Source organism: Nyctereutes procyonoides, unplaced genomic scaffold (genome assembly GCF_905146905.1).
Source record: "Nyctereutes procyonoides isolate TBG_1078 unplaced genomic scaffold, NYPRO_anot_genome, whole genome shotgun sequence".
Classification (NCBI taxonomy): Eukaryota; Metazoa; Chordata; class Mammalia; order Carnivora; family Canidae; genus Nyctereutes; species Nyctereutes procyonoides.
In genome coordinates this window covers 29924619-29946218 of record NW_026575043.1, presented here as the reverse complement: position 1 = coordinate 29946218, position 21600 = coordinate 29924619, and the positions used below count along the sequence as shown (strand labels likewise).

Sequence of the window (21600 nt, the reverse complement as noted above, 5' to 3'; positions counted from 1 at the left end):
ATTCATTCGCTCAGTCATTCATTTATGAAACAATACTTCTTGAATCCCTACACATTTGCTAGCTGAGACGTTAGATCAAAAGAGAGAATTCCTGGTCCTTAAGAACTCACGCTGGTAAATACGCTGAGAAACCAACTAATGTAGACGAATGGACAGTTGATCTACAAGAAGAATATGTACCATATTGTGGCAGAAAAGGACATGGAAGATGATGGGAGAATTGTAAAGGCTTCGCAGACCTCAGCCAGTGGTGCATCTGTTATTCTGGAAACAGCAATTCTCAGGGCAGGCTGAAATTACAGTAGAGGCCAGTGGTTTGCCAGGGGCTGTCGGTACATGGTTCCATTACGGAAAGAATGGTAAATATTCATCTTTCCGTGCTCCCTAGCTTCACCCTGTCCTTGTGGGAAGACTGACAAGAGGGTGAAAGCAGATGACACAGAGTCAATGCAAAGGCTGCACTCCCTGAAATCTGTGGGTTCCCACAAACAATGCACACCTGGCCTAACAGAAATATGACACAAGTCAAGACAAGCCTTGGTGAATCCAAGTGTTAGCGGTGCCCAATAATTACTGAGCTGCCCTGTTTTCACCTCTAAAACTCATTGCTAGGTGTCTTCTCCCTGCTCTGAGGGTGCCGTGCCTCCACGTGGGGGCTTCTGGGAGAGCAGCATAGATGACTGGGAAAGTTATCTTCCTTTGTAAATAGAGACCACACATGAGATGGAAACACCAAATAATTCCTAAGATGGATCCTTTATTCAATCCTTGTTTAATATAACATTGATTCCATCTCCTGGCTCTCTGGTGTATTGAAGTGTGGAAGAAATCCAGAAGGCGCTCACTTTGAAAATCACGGAAAGTTTTGAGAGCGAAGAAAGAAAAACTTCTTGTAATGCTATTTTGTTCTCTTGTAACCTATATACATGAGCTGGTTCTGCAAATGCAGCCATGGTATAAATCATCTGTGAATTAAAAGTCAGCAAAACAATGAATGGAAAACCCCCAGTGGATGCTCTGCTCTCTTCTTAAGGCACAAGAAAAAGAAAACTATAAGGCATGAAAGAAGTTAGACTTATAGATGTTTGGGGTTTTCCAATCACTTTATATTTCTGCGAAAGCAAATCTTCCTGATGGCTAGTTCCTGCCTCATGCTGACAGTTTACAAATAGGAATGGCAAGGTCCCATTTCAGAGCAGACAGTATGGAGCCCTCCTCAAAAGCATTTTTAAATTAGAGTGACAGAGCTTCACAAGCATTCCTGGCAGTAAAGGATGAATATTAATGCTTGAAGAAAACAATAAACTAGATCTGGATCTGTAGTCTTTGCCCCCCCCCCCCGCAGTAAGAACAAAGATAGGCCTCCTGCAGCTGGATGTTTGTCTTTTTGATTTTTACATTCGTAAAGGGAAAAGGCACAATAAGGTAACTTGTCAGCAAGACTTCCCATTCTATTGATATATACTGCTTCATTCCAGAGCATTACCCTCTGGGTTCATCCAAATCCAGACATACAAGCATACACACATAAAGTACATTTGATAGAAAACTTTATTTATTCAAAATAGAAATGAGGACTCCCAGGTGAGGTAACATGGCATGGCTTGAGGACAGATTTATGTAAGAAATTCTGGCCTACTTTATAGGAGAGTTGTGTGTTTGCTTTATTGAAGTATAAATAACATGCAGTGTTGGTGTTACATTATGTTGTACACAATAGACCAATTCAACAATTCTAGAAGTTCCTCACAGCTCATTATGATGAGTAGACTCTCAATCTCTTTTACTATTTCACCCCATTCCCCCCACCCACCTCCCCCGCAGTGACACCAGTTTATTCTCTGTATTCAAGAATCTGTTTTTTTTTTACTCTTTTTCTCTTTGTTCATTTGTTTTGTTTCTTAAATTCCACATAAAAGTGAAATCATATAGCATTTGTGTTTCTCAGACTGACTTACTTCACTTAGCATAATACCCTCTAGATCCATCCATGCTGTTGCAAATGGCAAGATTTCATTCTCTGTTATGGGCAAGTAATAGTCTGTTGTATATGTAATACCACATCTTCTTTACCCATTTAGTTGTTTTTAATTGCTCAAAGAATTTGGTCACAACATGAGTGGACCAATGTGAATTTGGTCACAACAGGAGCTGACCCACCCATCCAACTACATTATCTTCAATTTGCTTCTTTGTATCAGGGAGATCTCCAGCTAGATGGAAACCAAAAGATTCCTGTGTTCTAGATTTGAAGCTATTTGTCTTTGAAATGTTTCTCTTTCCTTCTGGGTACATAGTGTACCAAAAAATTCCCATCAGGCTCTGTATCAGCTTCAAATTTTGTCCAAATTCTAGCTCTAGAGCTACTTAAAAATCTTTTCAAATATCTTGTCAGGTTTTAGCCAGAGCAAATAGTAAACATTCCCTGCAGGACTGAATAACCCTATGGACCAAAGAGACATCCCCAAAGAGGGTTCAAAAGATAATATACTCCCCAAATCCAGAGCCACACCCAAAGACAACCAAAGAAAGAAGACCTAGACAATCCCCTTAAGGCTGGCAACAGTCAACAGAACCTTAGCTATAAATGGGGGTGCAACCCACATTTCTATGCAGGCACATCCAGTCACAAATGGAGTGCAATGTACATTTCTGTCCAGCCATATTTGGGGCCCCCAACCTCACAGCTGAACCATCTGCATATGTGAGAAGAGGTAACCTGGGTGCCCCCGGCAGGCAGAAAACCAAGCCAAGGTCTCCGAGCACAAAATGAGACAAGAAAGAAGAAAATTGCTGTTCCTGGCAGAAAACGATCCACAACCAATGGATTTCCCAACACCAACTTAACAAGAGTCTGGACTTACGGGTCTTTCATGACAAGATTTCTGATGGCTTTTAATAGTCTGATTCATGCTCGGATTTACATTTTTAAAACTAGATTTAGATTTAGATTTGATGATCAAAACAGTCCAATTTCTAATTTCAGCAAGTCCCCCTATTACAGAATTCTAATTCCTGTTTTTCTTAGTCCTTTAAAGGCTGCCAAATGCTGTGGATCCAACATAACTACCTAGAGTCTCTTCTGGACCCCAGAATTTTCTGAGAATTTTTTTAAAGAAGCTTTTATTTATCTACTTGACATAGAGAGAGCACAAGCAGGGGAAGCAGCAGAGGGAGAGGGAGAAGCAGACTCCCCACTGAGCAGGGAGCCCAATGTGGGGTCGAGCCCAGGACCCTGGGTTCACGACCTGTGCTGAAGGGAGATATTTAACCAACTGAGTCACCCAGGCACCCCTTTTCTGGTGATTTTAATAAATTTAAGAACCTTTCTTTGGTCTCCAGAAACTTTCTGGGCACTTTTTTAACAAACCCCAGAAAGGGGTCCCAGATTCCTTTTTGAAAAAAAAATGTTATTATTGTTACATTATTATTATACATATATATTGTCATAAGTATATACACATATATTTTAAATAAAGTCAGTTTGGATCAGAGAGATGCATGCAAGGGAGCGGAGCTCAAATGCAAGAGGGACTTACCCACGACCTCTGGTAACGATGAGGAATGATGAACCTGGTTTTAGCAGGTGCCTTGCCTGTCTGTCTCCTTGTCCTGTAGCCTGCTAGCAGTCAGCTTCAGAACACGTTCTTCATCACCAAAAACTGTTAAAAGAATTATTAAGAAGACAATTTAGTTGATGAAAACAAACCCTACTGAACACTCCAAGAAGTGGCAGTCTCTGTTCTCAAGGGTCCAGTGAAGTAAAATGGGGCTAGGACAAGAAGCTTTTATAAGATAAGGAATAAAGACAGGAAACAAAGAATATCTGATTGGCTGGGGCCACACACTCAACCTTTTTTGGGTGAGAAGACCCAGAGGTGGCCTGGTGTTTGGGGACTGAATGGATACAGTGCAGATTTACTGTGTAAATATGGGCTATCTACAGGAACTCAAAATCCACCTAAGTTTTTGGCTTGCTGACACGGCACTCTGGGTGGGAGTGGCCCTATCTCGGGCCTAGACAGTTTTTTCAGAACCTGTTAAAAGATAAACTTTGCCATACAAAAACGTTAAGTTTATTTAAGTAAAACTAAGAGTGGTCAGATGTGCAGGGCAAAGGCATATAAGGAGAAAGTACAGAAGCAGAGTAAGGAAATTATTTGATTGGCCAGAGTTTAAAGCCTCGTTGTCTTTTTGTGAGTGGTGGTCCTCAATGTTTTGATTTTGTAACTTTAAGGCATGTACAGGCTTAGAGTGTGGTTTGCTCACGTGAGCCGCCACGGCGGGCGTGCGAGCCAGCTGGTCTGAGGGCCTCCTGGTGTAGCTAACCCAACAGGCATAAGCAAGAACAGGCCCATGACAATAGCAGACTCCTGGGGAAGAGCAGTTATTTTTACTGTCACTTTGCTAATATTAGTGTCACTATCAATAGCAATGGCAACTTGATGGAGGTAAACCAAGTTTTTTATCTACCTGGGCATTAAATAGGGTGAAAAGCAGGAGGAGGGTGGTTTCAAAAAGCTTCCAACAAATCCAGCTCCTAGCCTGGCTCTGCAACTACTTGTATGGCCCAGAAAAGTGGCTTAATCCTTCAAATCTCTCACTTAATATGAACATTATAGCTGTATTTACTTTATAGGATTTTGTGAGCCTTATAAAGGAGACTTTAGGTACAGTTCCCAGTATCATTTCTGGTTCATAATTAAGTGCTTAAATAGTGCTAGCAATTATTAGGACATTTTATTATTTAGTCTCAATGAAGGTCCATCCTGGCAAGAAAACCCTAAATATCTGATCCCTTATGAGAGAGGAAAATTATGGATTTAAAAAACTCATTTGAAATCTATTACAGAAAAACAAAAGCAATAAAAAGTGAAAGGGAGGGACAGAAAAAGACACAAACATGCTCTGAAAATATTGACAGGTAATAGGAAAGACTTTTTTTGTTTGTATATTTTATTGGAGTTCGATTTGCCAACATATAGCATAACACCCAGTGCTCATCCCATCAAGTGCCCCCCTCAGTGCCCGTCACTCAGTCACCCCAACCTCCCGCCCACTTCCCCTTCCACTACCCCTTGTTCGTTTCCCAGAGTTAGGAGTCTCTCATGTTCTGTCTCCCTTTTTGATATTTCCCACTCGTTTTCTCTCCTTTCCCCTTTAATCCCTTTCCCTATTTCTTATATTCCCCGAATGAATGAAACCTTTTCCGACTGATTTACTTCACTCAGCATTAATACCCTCCGGTTCCATCCACGTTGAAGCAAATGGTGGGTATTCGTTGTTTCTGATGGCTGAGGAGTATCCCACAGTATATATAGACCACACCTTCCTTATCTAGTCATCTGTAGAAGGACATCGAGGCTCCTCCCACAGTTTGGCTATTGTGGACATGGCTGCTAGAAACATTGGGGTGCAGGTGTCCTGGTGTTTCACTGCATCTGTATCTTTGGGGTAAATCCCCAGCAGTGCAATTGCTGGGTCATAGGGCAGATCTATTTTTAACTCTTTGAGGAACCTCCACACAGTTTTCCAGAGTGGCTGCCCCAGTTCCCATTCCCACCAACAGTGCAGGAGGGTTCCCCTTTCTCCACATCCTCTCCAACATTTGTGGTTTCCTGCCTTGTTAATTTTCCCCATTCTCACTGGTGTGAGGTGGGATCTCATTGTGGTTTTGATTTGTATTTCCCTGATGGCCAGTGATGCGGAGCATTTGCTCATGTGCTTGTTGGCCATGTCTGTGTCTTCCTCTGTGAGATTTCTCTTCATGTCTTTTGCCCATTTCATGACTGGATTGTTTGTTTCTTTGCTGTTGAGTTTAATAAGTTCTTTATAAATCTTGGATACTAGCCCTTTATCTGATACATCATTTGCAAATCTCTTCTCCCATTCTGTAGGTTGTCTTTTAGTTTTGTTGACTGTTTCTTTTGCTGTGCAGAAACTTTTTATCTTAAGTCCCAAAAGGCCATTTTTGCTTTTGTTTCCCTTGCCTTCATGGATGTATCTTCCAGGAATTAATATTGTGAAAATGTCTATACTATCCTGGGCAATGTACACATTCAATGCAATCCGTATCAAAATACCACAGACTTTCTTCAGAGTTGGAACAAATAATCTTAAGATTTGCGTGGAATCAGAAAAGACCCGAATAGCCAGGAGAATATTGAAAAAGAAAAGCAGAGCTGAGGGAATCACAATGCCGGATTTCAAGCTGTACTACAAAGCTGTGATCATCAAGACAGTGTGGTATTGGTTCAAAAACACATAGATCAATGGAACAGAATAGAGAACCCAGAAATGGGCACTCAAATCTATGGTCAACTAATACTCGACAAAGCAGGAAAGACTATCCACTGGAAAAAGGGCAGTTTCTTCAATAAGTGGTGCTGGGAAAATTGGACAGCCGCATGCTGAAGAATAAAACTAGACCATTCTTTTACTCCATACACAAAGAGAAACTCAAAATGGAGGACAGATCTAAATGTGAGACAAGAATTCATCAAAATCCTAGAGGAGAACACACACAACATCCTTTTTGAACTTGGCCACAGTAAAAGGAAAGACTTAAGAGTAAATGTTGGTATTTTATTTAACAAATGCTTTATAATACTAAGGACCAGGCACTACTATAAGCACTTCACAGATGTTAGTTTATATAATCCTAATAACCCCACAAGGTAGGTACTATTTGTATCCTAAGCTTACAGATAAAGGAGGGCCAAAGAGGTTAAGTAAGCCATCCCCAGTCACACAACCAGCCAGTAGCAGGGCCAAGACATGAAGCCAGATGAATGTTTCAGCGTCTGTGCATTTACTCTTTTTACTATTCAAAGAGGCTTCTCTTTCATACATTTTAAATGTGTGCTCAAAAATACCAGTGCAGGGGTGCCTGGCTGACTCCGTTGGTAGAGCCTGTGACCCTTGACTTGGAGACTTGAGTTTGAGCCCCATGTTGGGTGTGGAGCCTACCTTAAAAAAATAAAATATTAAAAAAAAAGAAAAAGAAAAAATCAGCACAAAAGCACTGCACAAGGACTTAGAAAAAGGACAACATTGAATCCTTGTGTTAGTCCTTGTCTTTAGGGAAGGTACGGACACTGGGGTTTATGGTAGGACAAGAACCCAATAAACAAGGCTTGAATAATTCCACTGTGGGGATGACAAGAGCATATAATCTTACTAGTAAAACTTGAAATGAACGTAGGAAGTTAATTGGAAATGTAAGCCCTGTGTAAGGGCCTTAAGAATAAGAGGCAGTAAGATTCTATTTTCTCCCCATATGCCATTTTAGCCCTAGGAATCCAAGAGCACCAGAGTTGGCACACAGTCTAAGATGATGACTAAACATGTCATTTTGGAGAAAAAGCACACTCTGCCTCCATTCTGGGGTGATGATGGAGTAGAGTTTGCCAACTGCTGATAGCAAGAAGCTTGTGTTTGCAAAATACCATGGCCCTACCTACCCCAACACACCAACATCAAATTATAAATATATTCCATTTTGAGCTCTCCGTCCCTGCTACTGTCACAATGTGACCTTGACTATTTACTGAAAGAAACAAGACAATGCAAAACGTAACCATTTCTCCTCTAAACTTTGTCAACCTTTTATAGCTTCATGCAGGTGTTGATTAAAGAGCAATTATTGGAGTCTTCATCAATGTAGATTCCTGAGGCGTGATGATTTATTCACTATCATGTTAAGATCTGAACCACTGAAGTTGTCACCAGCAGGACCTCAAGACCTCACCTTGACTCCCCACCTGCTTGTACTCACCGACCTTTGTCCCAGATTTTTCCCTGAGCTCTTCTCCCCAGCTTCTCTCTTAAACAAATGGGAACCGGAAACCAGCCCTCAAAGCGAGCAACTACCCTGACAAGACCTGCAGCTGGCTCTGACCACCCAGACCAGTTTGAGCAAAACCCCACTCATGCCTGTGCAGATGGACCATGGCATGACCTCTAGAGTAACTGATGACTACAATTACCTCATTCTAATATAAAATCTTGGCCCAAGGAGGAGAACAAATGTCATTACATAACATGCAATGTATATGCAGGCATGTTTCCTTAACACATACACCCAACCTCATGCTCACCTCTACACATCATAACAAGTCTTCCCTAACTGAATATTCATCCTAACCCTAAACAAAGAAACCCATCCACCCTTGTTCAGAGAGTCAGGGCTTTGGAAGTTACTCCTAGTGATCTCCTTACTCATTGCAAATAAATTTTACTTTGTGTGCCAACCCCACCTGCTGTACCTGTGTCTCACCAAGGAGAAAACTCACCTTGGTTCTGTTATAAAATGCACCTTTACCAACTTCCATGAGTTGAGCTCCAAGAGTAACAGTTAAGTACAACTCCTGTATATACTTTTTGTGAGAAGAACATTCTTCTAGTGAAAATTCAGTGGACAAACACAAGTGTATATGTTCATATGGAGGGTAGATTTAGCAATGTGCATCAAAAAGACTTAAAATTTTGCTTATAATCTGATCCAGAACTCCCAGCTTCATAACAACTTTAAGAATATATACAAACTTTTTGTGTAAGGATGTTTACTGTATGAGTGTTCATGAAAATTTGTGACATCAAAAACGAATTAAATATCCAATAACAAAATGCAGTAATTTATAATATATTCACCAAATGTAATAAAATGCCCTCATTAATAAGATGGTGCAGAGGAATGTTTAACAATGACGTGCAGAATGGTTTTTAGTGCATTGCATTTATCAAGTGCATAGAAAAAAGAAAAAGTATATTCTGAAACATAAGAGATAGCTGATTCTCATTTTTTTTTAATTTACTTTGATTTCCTAAATTTGTTTCGGAGAACTTTTGCAATAATAGAAAAATTTCATTTTTTTTTAAGATTTTATTTATTCATGAGAGATGGGGGGGGGTGGGGAGGCAGAAACACAGGCAGAAGGAGAAGCAGGCTCCATGCAGGGAGCCTGACATGGGACTCAATCCCGGGTCTCCAGGATCACGCCCTGGGCTGAAGACGGCGCTAAACCGCTGAGCCACCTGGGCTGCCCCTCACATTCTTTTTAAAGTAAAGATTTGTTCCCAGTCCTGCGTGTCCCAAAAAGACGAGTTCAGAATCCCCAGAACCTAACACCAATAAGCAAAGACTGAACTGAACCGAGGAAATGTTGAGGATCCCCTCCTACCCTATAGCTTTCCCTAAAACATCTTTTGTTTTTTGCTGTCATAAAACAACATATGATATTCTCAACCAAATGCATATTATATTCTAGAATTCTCTTAAAGCCCTGGGGCCCTGCTCACATTCTTACTTGTGAGCTAGGATGGATACTGTAATGAGAAAAACCTTAAAAACATCCTTTGACTTTTTTCCATACATGTCCTAGAGAAGCGCAGCCCAATACAACTGTCAGTATTAATGGCAATATTCAGTATTTTTGCTGGACCTTATGTAGCCACTAGAGACATGTTGCCATTGCATGTTTGAAATATGGCTAGTGAGACTGAAACCAGAATTTCTAATTTTATTTAGATTTCATTAATTAAATGTGAATAGCCTTGTGTGGCTGAAGGCTGCTATAGTAGACAGTGTAGCAGAAGCTGTCAGGAATAGTTGGCTGACGTTTCCTTTTCTGGATTCCACTCTGGACCTTTCCAGCTCTTCCACATTAAAGTCCCTACCCAACATTTATCTACTCATTTATCCACTCACCTACATGAACTTTATTAAGTAAGCATCACATGCCAGTCTTGGTACTGAAATCTACCAACTCAGGTGCCAACAAGGCAGCAGTGACCCTACCCTCGTAGTGTAGCAGAAATGTTATTGCTCCAAATTGCACACCCTGTGATTTGCCTCACAAAAGTCCACTGAGGTAAAAATGATGGAATCTGGTGCATCCAGTTACTCTGTGTTCTGCTCAAATTGCGTCCTCATCAGCACAGTCAGCTCAGTGTCAGAGCCCATCCAAGCTTCCTTTCTCTCCACTGGGTGCTTGAATCTTCCAAGATCCATTCCTTAAACTGAAGGCTAAATGTTCTTCTGCCTGAGCTTCTCTTTCTGAGCAGATCCTTGATCTGCTAGATCAAGGGATTGCTTGATCCTTCAGAGCACAAGGCTTTGTTCATCTAAGTAAAAGGGGAGTGGAAATAAAGGGTAAATAAAGATACTTCTTTCCACCTCTGGGAAATTAAACAACTTCCTACTAGCTAAAAGGCACAGAAGAAAACTCTTTATGTCTTGAAATCCAGCTTCTCTGGGGGCAGGCCTTCATTTTGTCCAGGTCATTGTACTAGGAATTGTAGATGACCAAAGATCTTAAAGACTGGGTCCCTACCTTCCATAGAACCCCAAGTAGTGTAGGATCCAGTGGAAGTCACCATGTGTCTCTGCTTTCTTTGAAAACAGTATTCTTCTTAAAGCACTTAAAAGGAAGTGAAAGAGACCAAAACCCGGGGGCAGGGCCATTTTGTGTTCATCTTTCCATTTAAGACAAATGTAGGGATTCCTGGGTGGATCAGCAGTTGAGCATTTGCCTTTGGCTCAGGGCATGATCCCGGAGTCCCAGGATTGAGTCTTGCATTGGGGTCCCTGCATGGAGCCTGCTTCTCCCTCTGCCTGTGTCTGACTCTCTTTCTTTCTCTCTCTCATGAATAAATAAAATCTTAAAAAAAAAAAGACAAATGTAAAAGAACCTGGCATGCCTCTAAACTATGCCCAGCCATATGACAAAGAAGATAAAACTACAGTCACTGCTTTAAAGGAGATTAAAATTTAGTTGGCTTTACATGTAGTTCATGTGTCTCACATATATGAAAGTATTAAAACTGTAACTCTTAGAGTTCTCCAGAGAACCAGAACCAATAGAAAAACATATATTCTATATATATAGAGAGAGACTTATTGTAAGGTATTGGCTCATGTGATTATGGAGGCTGAGTTCTATGATCCTAGATGTTCAAGCAAAAGATCCAGGTGAGCCAGGGGTAGCTCCAGTCCAAGTCCAAAGACCTGAGAACCAGGACCTCCAAGGGCAAGAGACCTAGGTCCCAGCTCAGAAGTCAGGCACAGAGTAGATTGAACCTTCTTTTGCCTTTTTGTCACATTCAGTCCCCAAACTAATTAGATGGTGCCCATCCATGCTGCGGATGGCCTGTGGCTTTATTCACCCCACCTATGCAAACACTAATAATCTCTTCCCAGCACATTGTCACAGACACACCCAGAAATAGTAGTTAACCCAGGCTGGTGACCTCATGGCCCAGTCAAGTGACAGAAAAAATATCCACCACAGGCTTTCCCCATCCAATAGGGACTTCCTTCTATATGGCCTTTAGGAGTCCTTGAAATGCTACTCGTGTGGCTCAGGATTCTGCGTCCCATTTGCGCAAAGGGGACGGCACTGCTGCAGAGTCTGGGTTCAAATTCTGTAATTCCCACTGTGGGCAAATTATTGAGGCCCCCTAAGCTTCCTTTTCCTCATCTGTAAAATGGAGACAAAATACGCTTTGTGTCAATAATGCAAACATTGAAGATGAAGTTTGAGCAGGGCCTACCACTGTGTCCACTTGTTAACAGGCATTTGACACCGTCTAGATTGATCTGGGAATAGTCTTTGAGGGAGTATTTATTGCTAACATCAAATAAATAAACAAAACTTTATATCGTAGCCTCAGAAAATAGCTCTTCTCCAACACAGGACAGTTAGTAAGCTCTCACATGGTGTGAAGAACAAGGCAGACACCATGTGGCCTTCTCAGTGCTGGCTGGCTGTGACCAAAAGGCCACCGAGTGGTGGATCTTTCTCTGGAGAGAAGAAGGCGGGCAATGCAGCCCTAAAGAATCCTACTAAAGTTCTAAGCTGGCGGGGCTTTTCCGCACCTTCAGTGTTGTATCTCCCACCTGGAGGAAAGAGCTCCAGATGGGTCAATGCCAAGCCTGAGGCATTGATGGTCGGCTGGCAGGATGGCACCACCCTCTTCACCCGAGAGACGTGAGGGGGTGCTGATGGCCTGGTGTCTTGCCAGTGGCCCTTGGAAGTGTGGCTGGGAATGACACTCGGTTCCCCCCACTCCCCCCTGCCGGTTGTGCTGCAGGGAGTGTGCGCTCTGACCTGGGCCACCACTAGCGAGGACACCCATCCTAACCACATCCGCTTTGCCATCATATCTGTTCCTTCACCACGAAAAGATGCGATGCTGCTCTTTCGGGCTCTTCCTGTGGAGCGAGCTAGCATAGGATGTCACTGGGGGGCTGTGCGAGTGGAGCACCCCCAGAGCCTAGGGCAAGAGTTCATCACACAGCCTGGCATTGATGCTATTTCCAGATTCTTAATCCAGTCTAACCCAAGAGCAAGGGTCCAGGGAAAAAGCCAAGCAGCCCCTGAGGCACAGAATTCATGGAGATCGACCCTCCCCTCAGATCACTGGAAAGGTCTGTTTGTGAGCAAGAAACTCTGTGCTTGCTACATGTTTCCTGAAAACAACCACTTAATACTCTAAATATTTACCCGAGTCAGAACAAGTGACATCATCCTAGGAAAGACTTCCAGAAGCATTTCTTTGATAACTGAGATGCAAATATGAACCAAGCTTCTTATCCTGATGACTTCATTACCAAGTAACAGCCAGCTATCAAGGCACTCAGGCTGACCTTCGAAACTACTCTGGGACATAAGTCAGCACAGCAGGCAACGCAGTTCAGGGCAATTACAGGCACAGCTCAAGTATTTACAGGACACAGCACTGTAAGAGAACGACCTTTCTGGAATTTCTGAGGGAACAGTTAGATCCTGCCACGGTGGTGGCCCATCAGCGGTGGGAAAAGACCAATTGCTCCTGAGGGTGGAAAATAATTTTGCAGGTCAAGCTAGTGAGGGATGGCATTTCTGCTTGCACTACATGCAAAGCTGAATGAGCTTGCTACAGTATTTTTTTCCCCATGATTTCCTCATGACAATGTTGTGGTTTACTTTAGCAGGGGGTGGAAAGCTGATAAGTATAATTGCTGAATCACAGGATGTATAGGATGTAAATATTTGCAGGGCAATTAAAAACCATTTGCCTCTTTTGCTTCTTTAAGTAAAAGGCATGACTCAACAGCAAGCGGGTGGAGATTTTTTTTTTTTTAAGTAGACAAGATTTCAAGTGGCGAGGATATGAAATGGTTTATTGAACACTGCTTTTGTGGTCTGGTCCGATGTAATGCTGGAGGAAAAAGAGCACAGTATTGTGGATTAGGAGAAATGTGTCATCAAATAACTAAAAATAATTTTCAAGAGAACACCCTGAGGTTATAAATGATCACGGTGTGTGGTGCTGTCAATTATCAACCCAAGCAGGGGCATCGTTGGGGGGGTGGGAGGGGGTTGTCTAACCGCTAAGTCGCTATTGTAACAAGCCATGGAGGGTGCCTCATTCACACCACCTGTAGGATGGCAGTTAAAATAGCCATCAGTAGACTCACAGCTAATAATGCCAGTTTTCTGGCTGTTTCTACAGTTTTTCTTTTCAGCTCTTATCTGGTCCATATGTAAAGATCTCCTATGTCTCACTCTATATTCCAAGTAATATTTTTATTGCATTTGACTCATCAATTGAATTGCTAACATTCTGATCTTTACTACCAGTAGAGACGGGAAAAAAAAATTACATTCTACATATGTAGAGCATGTTGGGCTTGCATGAGGTAGGAAAGAAGAGGATTAAACAGTACTCATACTCCTATGGCAAGGTTAAAATTTACACACTACAATTTAGATGTGCAGAAATAGTCATTTATTATGTCCTACGACAGACCTCATTTTGCCCTAGATCATCTATTTCTCTGATTAAAAATGAATTTTATATATATATGTATATTCCAAGCAACCAAGCAAACAGAAAACCCGTGTATTTGATGATGAATGGTAACTTTGTCTCCTGTGGTTATAAAGGCTCAGATTAATTCAATCTCTTTAGGGTATAAATCGTCATTTTGGAGTTTCGGGGGGTATAAGATTTTATTCATTTGAGAGAGAAAGCAAGCGCACCAACTGAGGGTGAGTGGGAGAGGGAGAGGTAGACACCCAATGAGCAGGGAGCCTGACCCAGGGCTCAATCCCAGAACTCTGGGATCATGACCTGGGCTGAAGGCAGACAAGACACTTCACCGATTGAGCCATCCAGGCACCCTCATTTTGGAGTTCTTACCTCTTTTGTTCTCTTAGGAGCTTATCTAAGGACATACAATCTCATAGGCACAAGGAAAAGGGAACTTTGATTCACATAGCACACACTGCTAACCCTGCTGACTCTAACTGATGAATAACTGGTGAGTCTTGGCATTGTTCTCTCTCTGAAATTTCAGCATACATTTGTTGATGTGTCTGGGGATTATGGCTCTAAGGTCTGTGTTCACAAGGTAAGCAGAGTGACTGCCCCCATGAAGCTCAATAAACTCCTTGTGATTTCACATTTTGATTTTTGCTGGCAGCATGGATGCTTTGAGATTTAGTGGCCTTTCCTTGGGGCTCTTTGACTTTGCACTGGTTTCCTCACTCCGAACCAGGACAACCCTTTCACAGTTAAGCCTAATTTTATTTAGTTATGCTTACTTAAGATTTTTTTTTTTTGAGAAAGCAAACAGAGGGGAGGGGCAGAGGGAGAGGGAGAGAGAAACCCAAGCTGAGTCCACACTGAGTGTGGGGACAGACTCAGGGCTTGATCTCATGACCCTGAGATCACAACCTGAGCTAAAATCAAGAATCAGACGCTTAACCAACAGTGCCACCCAGGCACCCCATAGGTACACTTACTGTTAATTTTCAGCCACCTACTTCTTTCTTCATGCAGTCATCCTGGGACATCCAGACCTTTAATTATTTGAGAGGGAGCACGAGTTGGGGGAGGAGGGGCATGGAGAAGCAGATTCCTCGCTAAGCAGGGAGCCAAACGCAGGGCTCCATCCCAGGACCCTGAGATCATGATTGGAGGCAGATGCTTCACCGACTGAGCCACCCAGGCACTCCAGGGGGAAAAATCTTTTATTATTTTTTTTTATTGGAGTTCAATTTGCCAACATATAGCGTAACACCCAGTGCTCATCCCATCAATTGCCCCCCTCAGTGCCTATCACCCAGTCACCCCAACCCCCCGCCCACTTCCCCTTCCACTACCCCTTGTTCATTGCCCAGACTTAGGGGTCTCTCATGTTTTGTCACCCTCACTGATAATTTCACTCATTTTCTCTTCTTTCCCTTTCCCTTTCACTAATTTTTATATTCCCTGAATGAATGAGAACATATAATGTTTGTCCTTTTCCGATTGACTTACTTCACTCAGCATAATACCCTCCAGTTCCCTCCACGTCGAAGCAAATAGTGGGTATTTGTCATTTCTAATGGCTGAGGAATATTCCATTGTATACATAGACCACATCTTCTTTATCCATCATCTTTCGATGGACACCGAGGCTCCTTCCACAGTTTGGCTATTGTGGACATTGCTGCTATAAACATCGGGGTGCAGGCGTCCCGGCGTTTCACTGCATCTGTATCTTTGGGGTAAATCCCCTGCAGTGCAATTGCTAGGTCATAGGGCAGATCTATTTTTAACTCTTTGAGGAACGTCCACACAGTTTTCCAGAGTGGCTGCACCAGTTCCCATTCCCACCAACAGTGCAAGAGGGTTCCCCTTTCTCCACATCCTAACATTTGTGGTTTCCTGCTTTAATTTTCCCCATTCTCACTGGTGTGAGGTGGGATCTCATTGTGGTTTTGATTTGTATTTCCCTGATGGCCAAGTGATGCAGAGCATTTGCTCATGTGCTTGTTGGCCATGTCTGTGTCTTCCTCTGAGATTTCTGTTCATGTCTTTTGCCCATTTCATGATTGGATTTTGTTTCTTTGCATAGATCTTGGATACTAGCCCTTTATGTAATTTGCAAATCTCTTCTCCCATTCTGTAGGTTGTCTTTTAGCTTTGTTGACTGTTTCTTTTGCTGTGCAGAAGCTTTTTATCTTAAGTCCCAATAGTTCATTTTTGCTTTTGTTTCCCTTGCCTTCATCGATGTATCTTGCAAGAAGTTGCTGTGGCCAAGTTCAAAAAAGGTGTTGCCTGTGTTCTCCTCTAGGATTTGGATGGAATCTTGTCTCACATTTAGATCTTTCATCCATTTCATGTTTATCTTTGTGTATGGTGTAAGAGAATGGTCTAGTTTCATTCTTCTGCATTTGGATGTCCAAGGGAAAAATCTTTTAAAAATCGATTTAATGTCTTAAAATAATCATTTCAGTTACACTTTTTTTTTTTTCAGTTACACTTCTTAGTCAAAAACTCTCAGTAGCTGCCAAAGCTTTCTTGATCTTGAACAAAGGTCTAGGGCACTAAAGGCATTTACAAGACCCTCCCAGGCTTCCCTCTCATTTCTGTGTGAGAGAGGAAGAGACGTAAGAATTCTAAGCTAAGACACAGCCAATGAAGAGAAATGGTCAAAAGGTAGATTCTGTCCCATCTAGTAGAGTCCTGTGTAACGTCAGAATTAGGTTCTGAAATTAACATTTATGGTAAATACATTTATAAAAATCATCTGTGAAATTCCTGGTTACCTAGAAATACAGGTCAGTCTCTGAAAAAGTCAAAAAATACTATCTTGCGGTTAGCCTAATAACCAGGTTTTATTCCTGAAATAAGTGTGTGTTGCATGAAAAACATCTCTCTTCAAACTCTGCTATCTTATTTGGTGATGCTCACATTACAAACATGGGACAAATGGATCAACAAAACTATTACATCTCCTTTTTCTAGAGGATGCAGAGTTCAAGCTGCCTAGGTTAAATGTGATTATGATGTAAGGCCACTCTAGAAGGGACATGTCCTGATAAATACTGCAACTTGATAACGATATGGATGGGATGATGCTGACAGTGATCAGGCAATGAGAATGAGAATGGATGATAAGAACACTATTTGCCTATCTCTGTGCTAGGTAGGTCATCTAATTTCATCTTTGCAACACCCCCAGGAGTAGATACTATTATCCTTCCCATTTGAAGAAAAGAAAACTGAGAGGTAATATTCAGAGATTGGTATTTTACAGCATTAAGTAATCAGCCTAGAGAGAAGGCAAATATGTTTTTTTTAAGTACTCATCACCTTAGACTACCATTTTCTGATTTAAAAAGAAAAAAATCAGAAAAGGGACAGATTACCCTAAATGCATAACCTGAATATTTACATGAAACCTATCACAAAAATATTTATTTTTGCTAGAAAAGAAAAAGAAGGGAGAAACTAATTATAGGATTCATTCGCTGTTACTAAGAAGCTGTATTATTTTCTGCTTGGAATTCTAATATAAAATAATGCATAAAATTCCTGGGTGCATTCAGAACTGAATAGGCATACTTCCTACTTGATGGATTTCTATTGTTTCCACATGTACACACCAATTAAAACAATTTCAGACTGAATTTGTTATAACATTTCAGTTTTGCAGAGCAGGTTTTTAACATTAGACTTTGTCCATCTATGCATGCTAATCTTCAAAAACACTTTCTAAATCAGTCTGCTGATAAATATGTCCATTTGCTTGGCTTTTTGACTCATGTTCCATAATAATTCTGATTTTTTTTCTGAGCCATAAACTGGAGGCCCGGGAAGAATGAACCCACTGGGTTTTCTTTCCTCTTTGTAAGTTTATATGAAGGTGAGGAGACATGTCTTTCATTAAGTAGATAGTAACTCCTTAAAGTTTTTGGAACCAGATGGACGAAATGATAAGCTCTCTGTTGATTAGAATGTCTGATTCCTTCTAAGAGACTCTAAAGGAAGCCAATTAGCATAAGCAGATGTGTGTGCCCTGGACAAAAGGAAGGAAAAGAGGGTTGTGGTAGCTTTTGGGGGGACTTGGGTGGAAAAAAGATAAGATTGCTAGAGAAGGGCAGGGGCTAAGGCTTTGTTTATAAAGTCAAAGGAGGGCAGCCCCAGTGGCACAGTGGTTTAGTGCCGCCTGCAGCCCAGGGTGTGATCCTGGAGACGCAGAATCAAGTCCCGCATCGGGCTCTCTGCATGGAGCCTGCTTCTCCCTCTGCCTGTGTCTCTGCCTCTCTCTCTCTGTGTCTCTCATGAATAAATAAATAAAATCTTTTTTAAAAAATTAAAAAATAATAAAAAATAAAGTCAAAGGAAACAGGGCAGGGTGGGGGTGAAGAGGGAAGGACAGCCCCAGATCTGAGGGAGAGCTGCTGCTCTGGTATCCAGGGGGACACCGTATGCTCAGGTGTTGGTCATGGAATGTATACTCCAGAGGTAGGAGAGACCAGGAAAGCCCTCTGCTCTCACACCATCTTCCCTTCTGAGACAGTACTCTGGAATCAAGCATTGTAAGGATGTTAGGTCACAATAAGGCTCCAATATTCCTCAGGGCTGAGCCCAGCTCCCCAAGTAATTCGGAGCACAGCCCAGACCAATGATGCTCAACACAAGGATAATGAGAGCCAGAGGAGTAATTTAAAGTTTTACAGTAACTACAAAAGAAGAAAAAAGGGACAGGAGAGCTGAATTTGAGTATTATATTTTAACCCAATGCCCAAAATATATTATCATTTCAATAACCAATATTTTAAAATATGAATGAGCTATTTTACATTCTTTTTATTGTACTAAATTTTTGAAATCTGGTGTGCGCATTGTATTTACAGACCATAGCACATATTGTGTGGGAGCTAAATTTTTACTGGGGAATGCATGATCTGGACTCAGACTTCATAAAATTTCCAAGTTGAAAAAGTAGATTCACCTACTGATTTCCCAAACATCCTTAAATGTTTCCCAATAACTAAGGCAAGTAACAAAGAATCATTTTCTATTAATATTCACATCCACACTGACAAAACTGATTCATGATTCTTTAGAAAAACTTTGTCTTTGAAGCAGAAATATGTCAGTTTCAACTGTCTACCCAAATTAAGTAAATTTAACTCGTGTCAGCTCAATGTTATTAACATCAAATTCAAAGAACTTCCTGAATCAAAAAGCAATTCTAAAAGTTTATCAATATCAACAGTGTTCCTCAAAATTGTTCTAATTTTTACAACCAATTTACATAATACTGGCAATTACAATTAAAACTGTCTTGTTTGTTGATTCGTTTTAAAAATGTATAAAATATTGATTTGAAACATGAATAGTTTTAGTTTTGACATAAATTTTTGTACCTGTCTAGCTAAGTTGCAAATACTTCTTCGAGAGCTTTAAATTTCACTTATTTTTATGCAGTGTGATATAAGTTGAGAAAACATAAATCCCACTGCCATTTTTCATCATTATTACCTCTGTTTCAAAAAATCCTGATATGGGGGCATCTGTTAAAGACAACCATAGTTTGGGGCACCTGGGTGGCCCAGTGGTTGAGCGTCTGCCTTGGCTCAGAGCATGATCCTGGGGTCCTGGAATCGAGTCCATAGGGCTCTCCGCAGGGAGCCTGCTTCTCCCTCTGCCTGTGTGTGTGTGTGTGTGTGTGTGTGTGTGTGTGTGTGTCTCCCATAAATAAATGAAATCTTTAAAAAAAAATCCTGATATGGAGGTAACAATACATCTTTGTAAAATTCTCACGACTCACCTAATAAGCACTAGCAGAGAACACAAGATTTCATGAATCTGTTGTCTTTTCTTTCAATAGTTACCAAAACTAACGATAACTCATGATCTGTGAATATATGTATATCCATGGCCTTTACATTTAAATTTGAATAATTTTAACAATTTCATTCATGATACTTTTAAGACTCTCAGTACACAAAGCACAAGTATTTCCAATGTGCACTTTACAGTGAAATGAGGCAATAAGAAAACATGAGTCTCGTTTTATAAAATTCCAATATATTTGAATTTTTGACCAAATGTAACTAGAGTCTGTTACAATAGAAAGTGACTTTCTGAAACAAATTTGAAATTCTTCTTAACAGAAGTATTCAATGTATCTATAGCACAACTTAATTTTCCAGGTCATGAGTTGCTAACAGCTTTTTGGTGAACCTGAAGGCCTTTTGAGACAAAAGGTAACTAAGATATTAATGGAGCAATATCTCATACTGCATGATTCATCTTAAACCTAAAGAAAGTATTTGTTTTTCAAATTTTCAATTGATCTTTAATATTTTTAGAAAGACTTTGTATTTTATTGGTAATTTCTAAAAATATTTTATTTATTCATGAGACACACAGATAGAGAGGCAGAGACACAGGCAGAGGGAGAAGCAGGCTCCATGCAGGGAGCCCGATGTGGGACTCCATCCCAGGACCCCAGGGTCATGCCCTGAGCCAAAGGCAGATGCTCAACCGCTGAGCCACCCCAGTGCCCCTTACGGGTGATTATTTGACAATTTCCTCAATGATCTTTAACTTTTTATAAAATGTATTTTTTAGTCTTTTTCTTATTATCTAACAAAATTGCTGTACTTGAAATAATGACTTGTCATCTATCTAAAAAGGATTTTCTTTTTTTTATGCAAGTATCCAAGTCATTTTATAGCTTGTCAGAGTTACAAGCTCAGATACTGTTAAAAAATAATTTAAAATGCATAAAGACATTTAATTATATTTACTACGTGTTTGCTAAAAATATCTCTGAACATTGTCCACTCTGTTATCTTCAAAAAAATTTTTACACAAGCAAGCAGTTTTGATTTGCCCAACAAAATGTAATTGCCTCTTATCATTACATTCTCACATATATTTTTCCAGTTTTTTTCTTTACTGTTTCCTTCAAAATACCATCTTCTTCCTTTTCAACTGAATCAGACGTATGCCTTTATTTTAAATGTGTCCACTTATATTAATGTTGAAAGTATATTATCATTTAAACATTTCAATTTAATTATCAATTACAATTTACATAGGTATCACTGTAACTCACGCTGCCTAAATATAAAATTCACATAAACACATCACAAAAATTACCCCAACTGAATCAATCCTTTGACACTGATTCAGTTGGTGGCGTATGTATTTGTAATACCAGGAAGGATGTGCGATTCAACAAACTCATTACAATGTAACAGTATCTAATCCAATGGTTAGATTACCAATGGTTAGATAATCCAGGGGTTAGATAACCAATACCATGGCTAAAGAGAAATGAATCCTACCAAGACAATATTTTATATTGTTTTGCTTTTTAAACTGAAATTAATTCAAATCAAATCAAATCAAATCCAAGATTCAGTTTCTTGAGTCTCACCGCTCTCTCAGTAACACTTCCAAGTGCTCACTAGCTGCTGATGGCTCTCGGCTCTGAGTAGCACAGCCCTAGGAAAGGTAAAATGCAGTTACCCTTATTTGTTTGTATGGTGGAGAAGGATAGGATTCTCAATTTTCTCCCCACTTGCTACTGACCGCCTCCCAAAGTGTAGAGAAGTTCTCTTGATGGGCCTGGCTTCCAGAACAGTGCTCAGGCCACAGCTGCTAATCTTTGATGGCTAGGTACCAATAGTTCCCATGGTCGGTATGGCTCTCTCTTGGACTTTGCCCCTACATTTTCTGCTCTTCTGCTTCCACAGGGAAAGTGACCCAGGATCCAGACCCTTCACACAAACCAGCCATCCTGGGCTCTCAGCTGCTCAG

At 40.8% G+C, this 21600-nt stretch overlaps 1 long non-coding RNA gene across 1 annotated transcript in view; it reads right to left on the bottom strand.

Moving 5' to 3' along the window:
• LOC129507495 (uncharacterized) overlaps window positions 1-21600 on the bottom strand; it is a 47548-nt gene that overhangs the window by 16380 nt on the left and 9568 nt on the right. Inside the window, exon 2 of the long non-coding RNA XR_008664017.1 lies at window positions 3540-3662. This is a non-coding gene — a long non-coding RNA (uncharacterized LOC129507495). The remainder of the gene's footprint in view (window positions 1-3539; window positions 3663-21600) is intronic.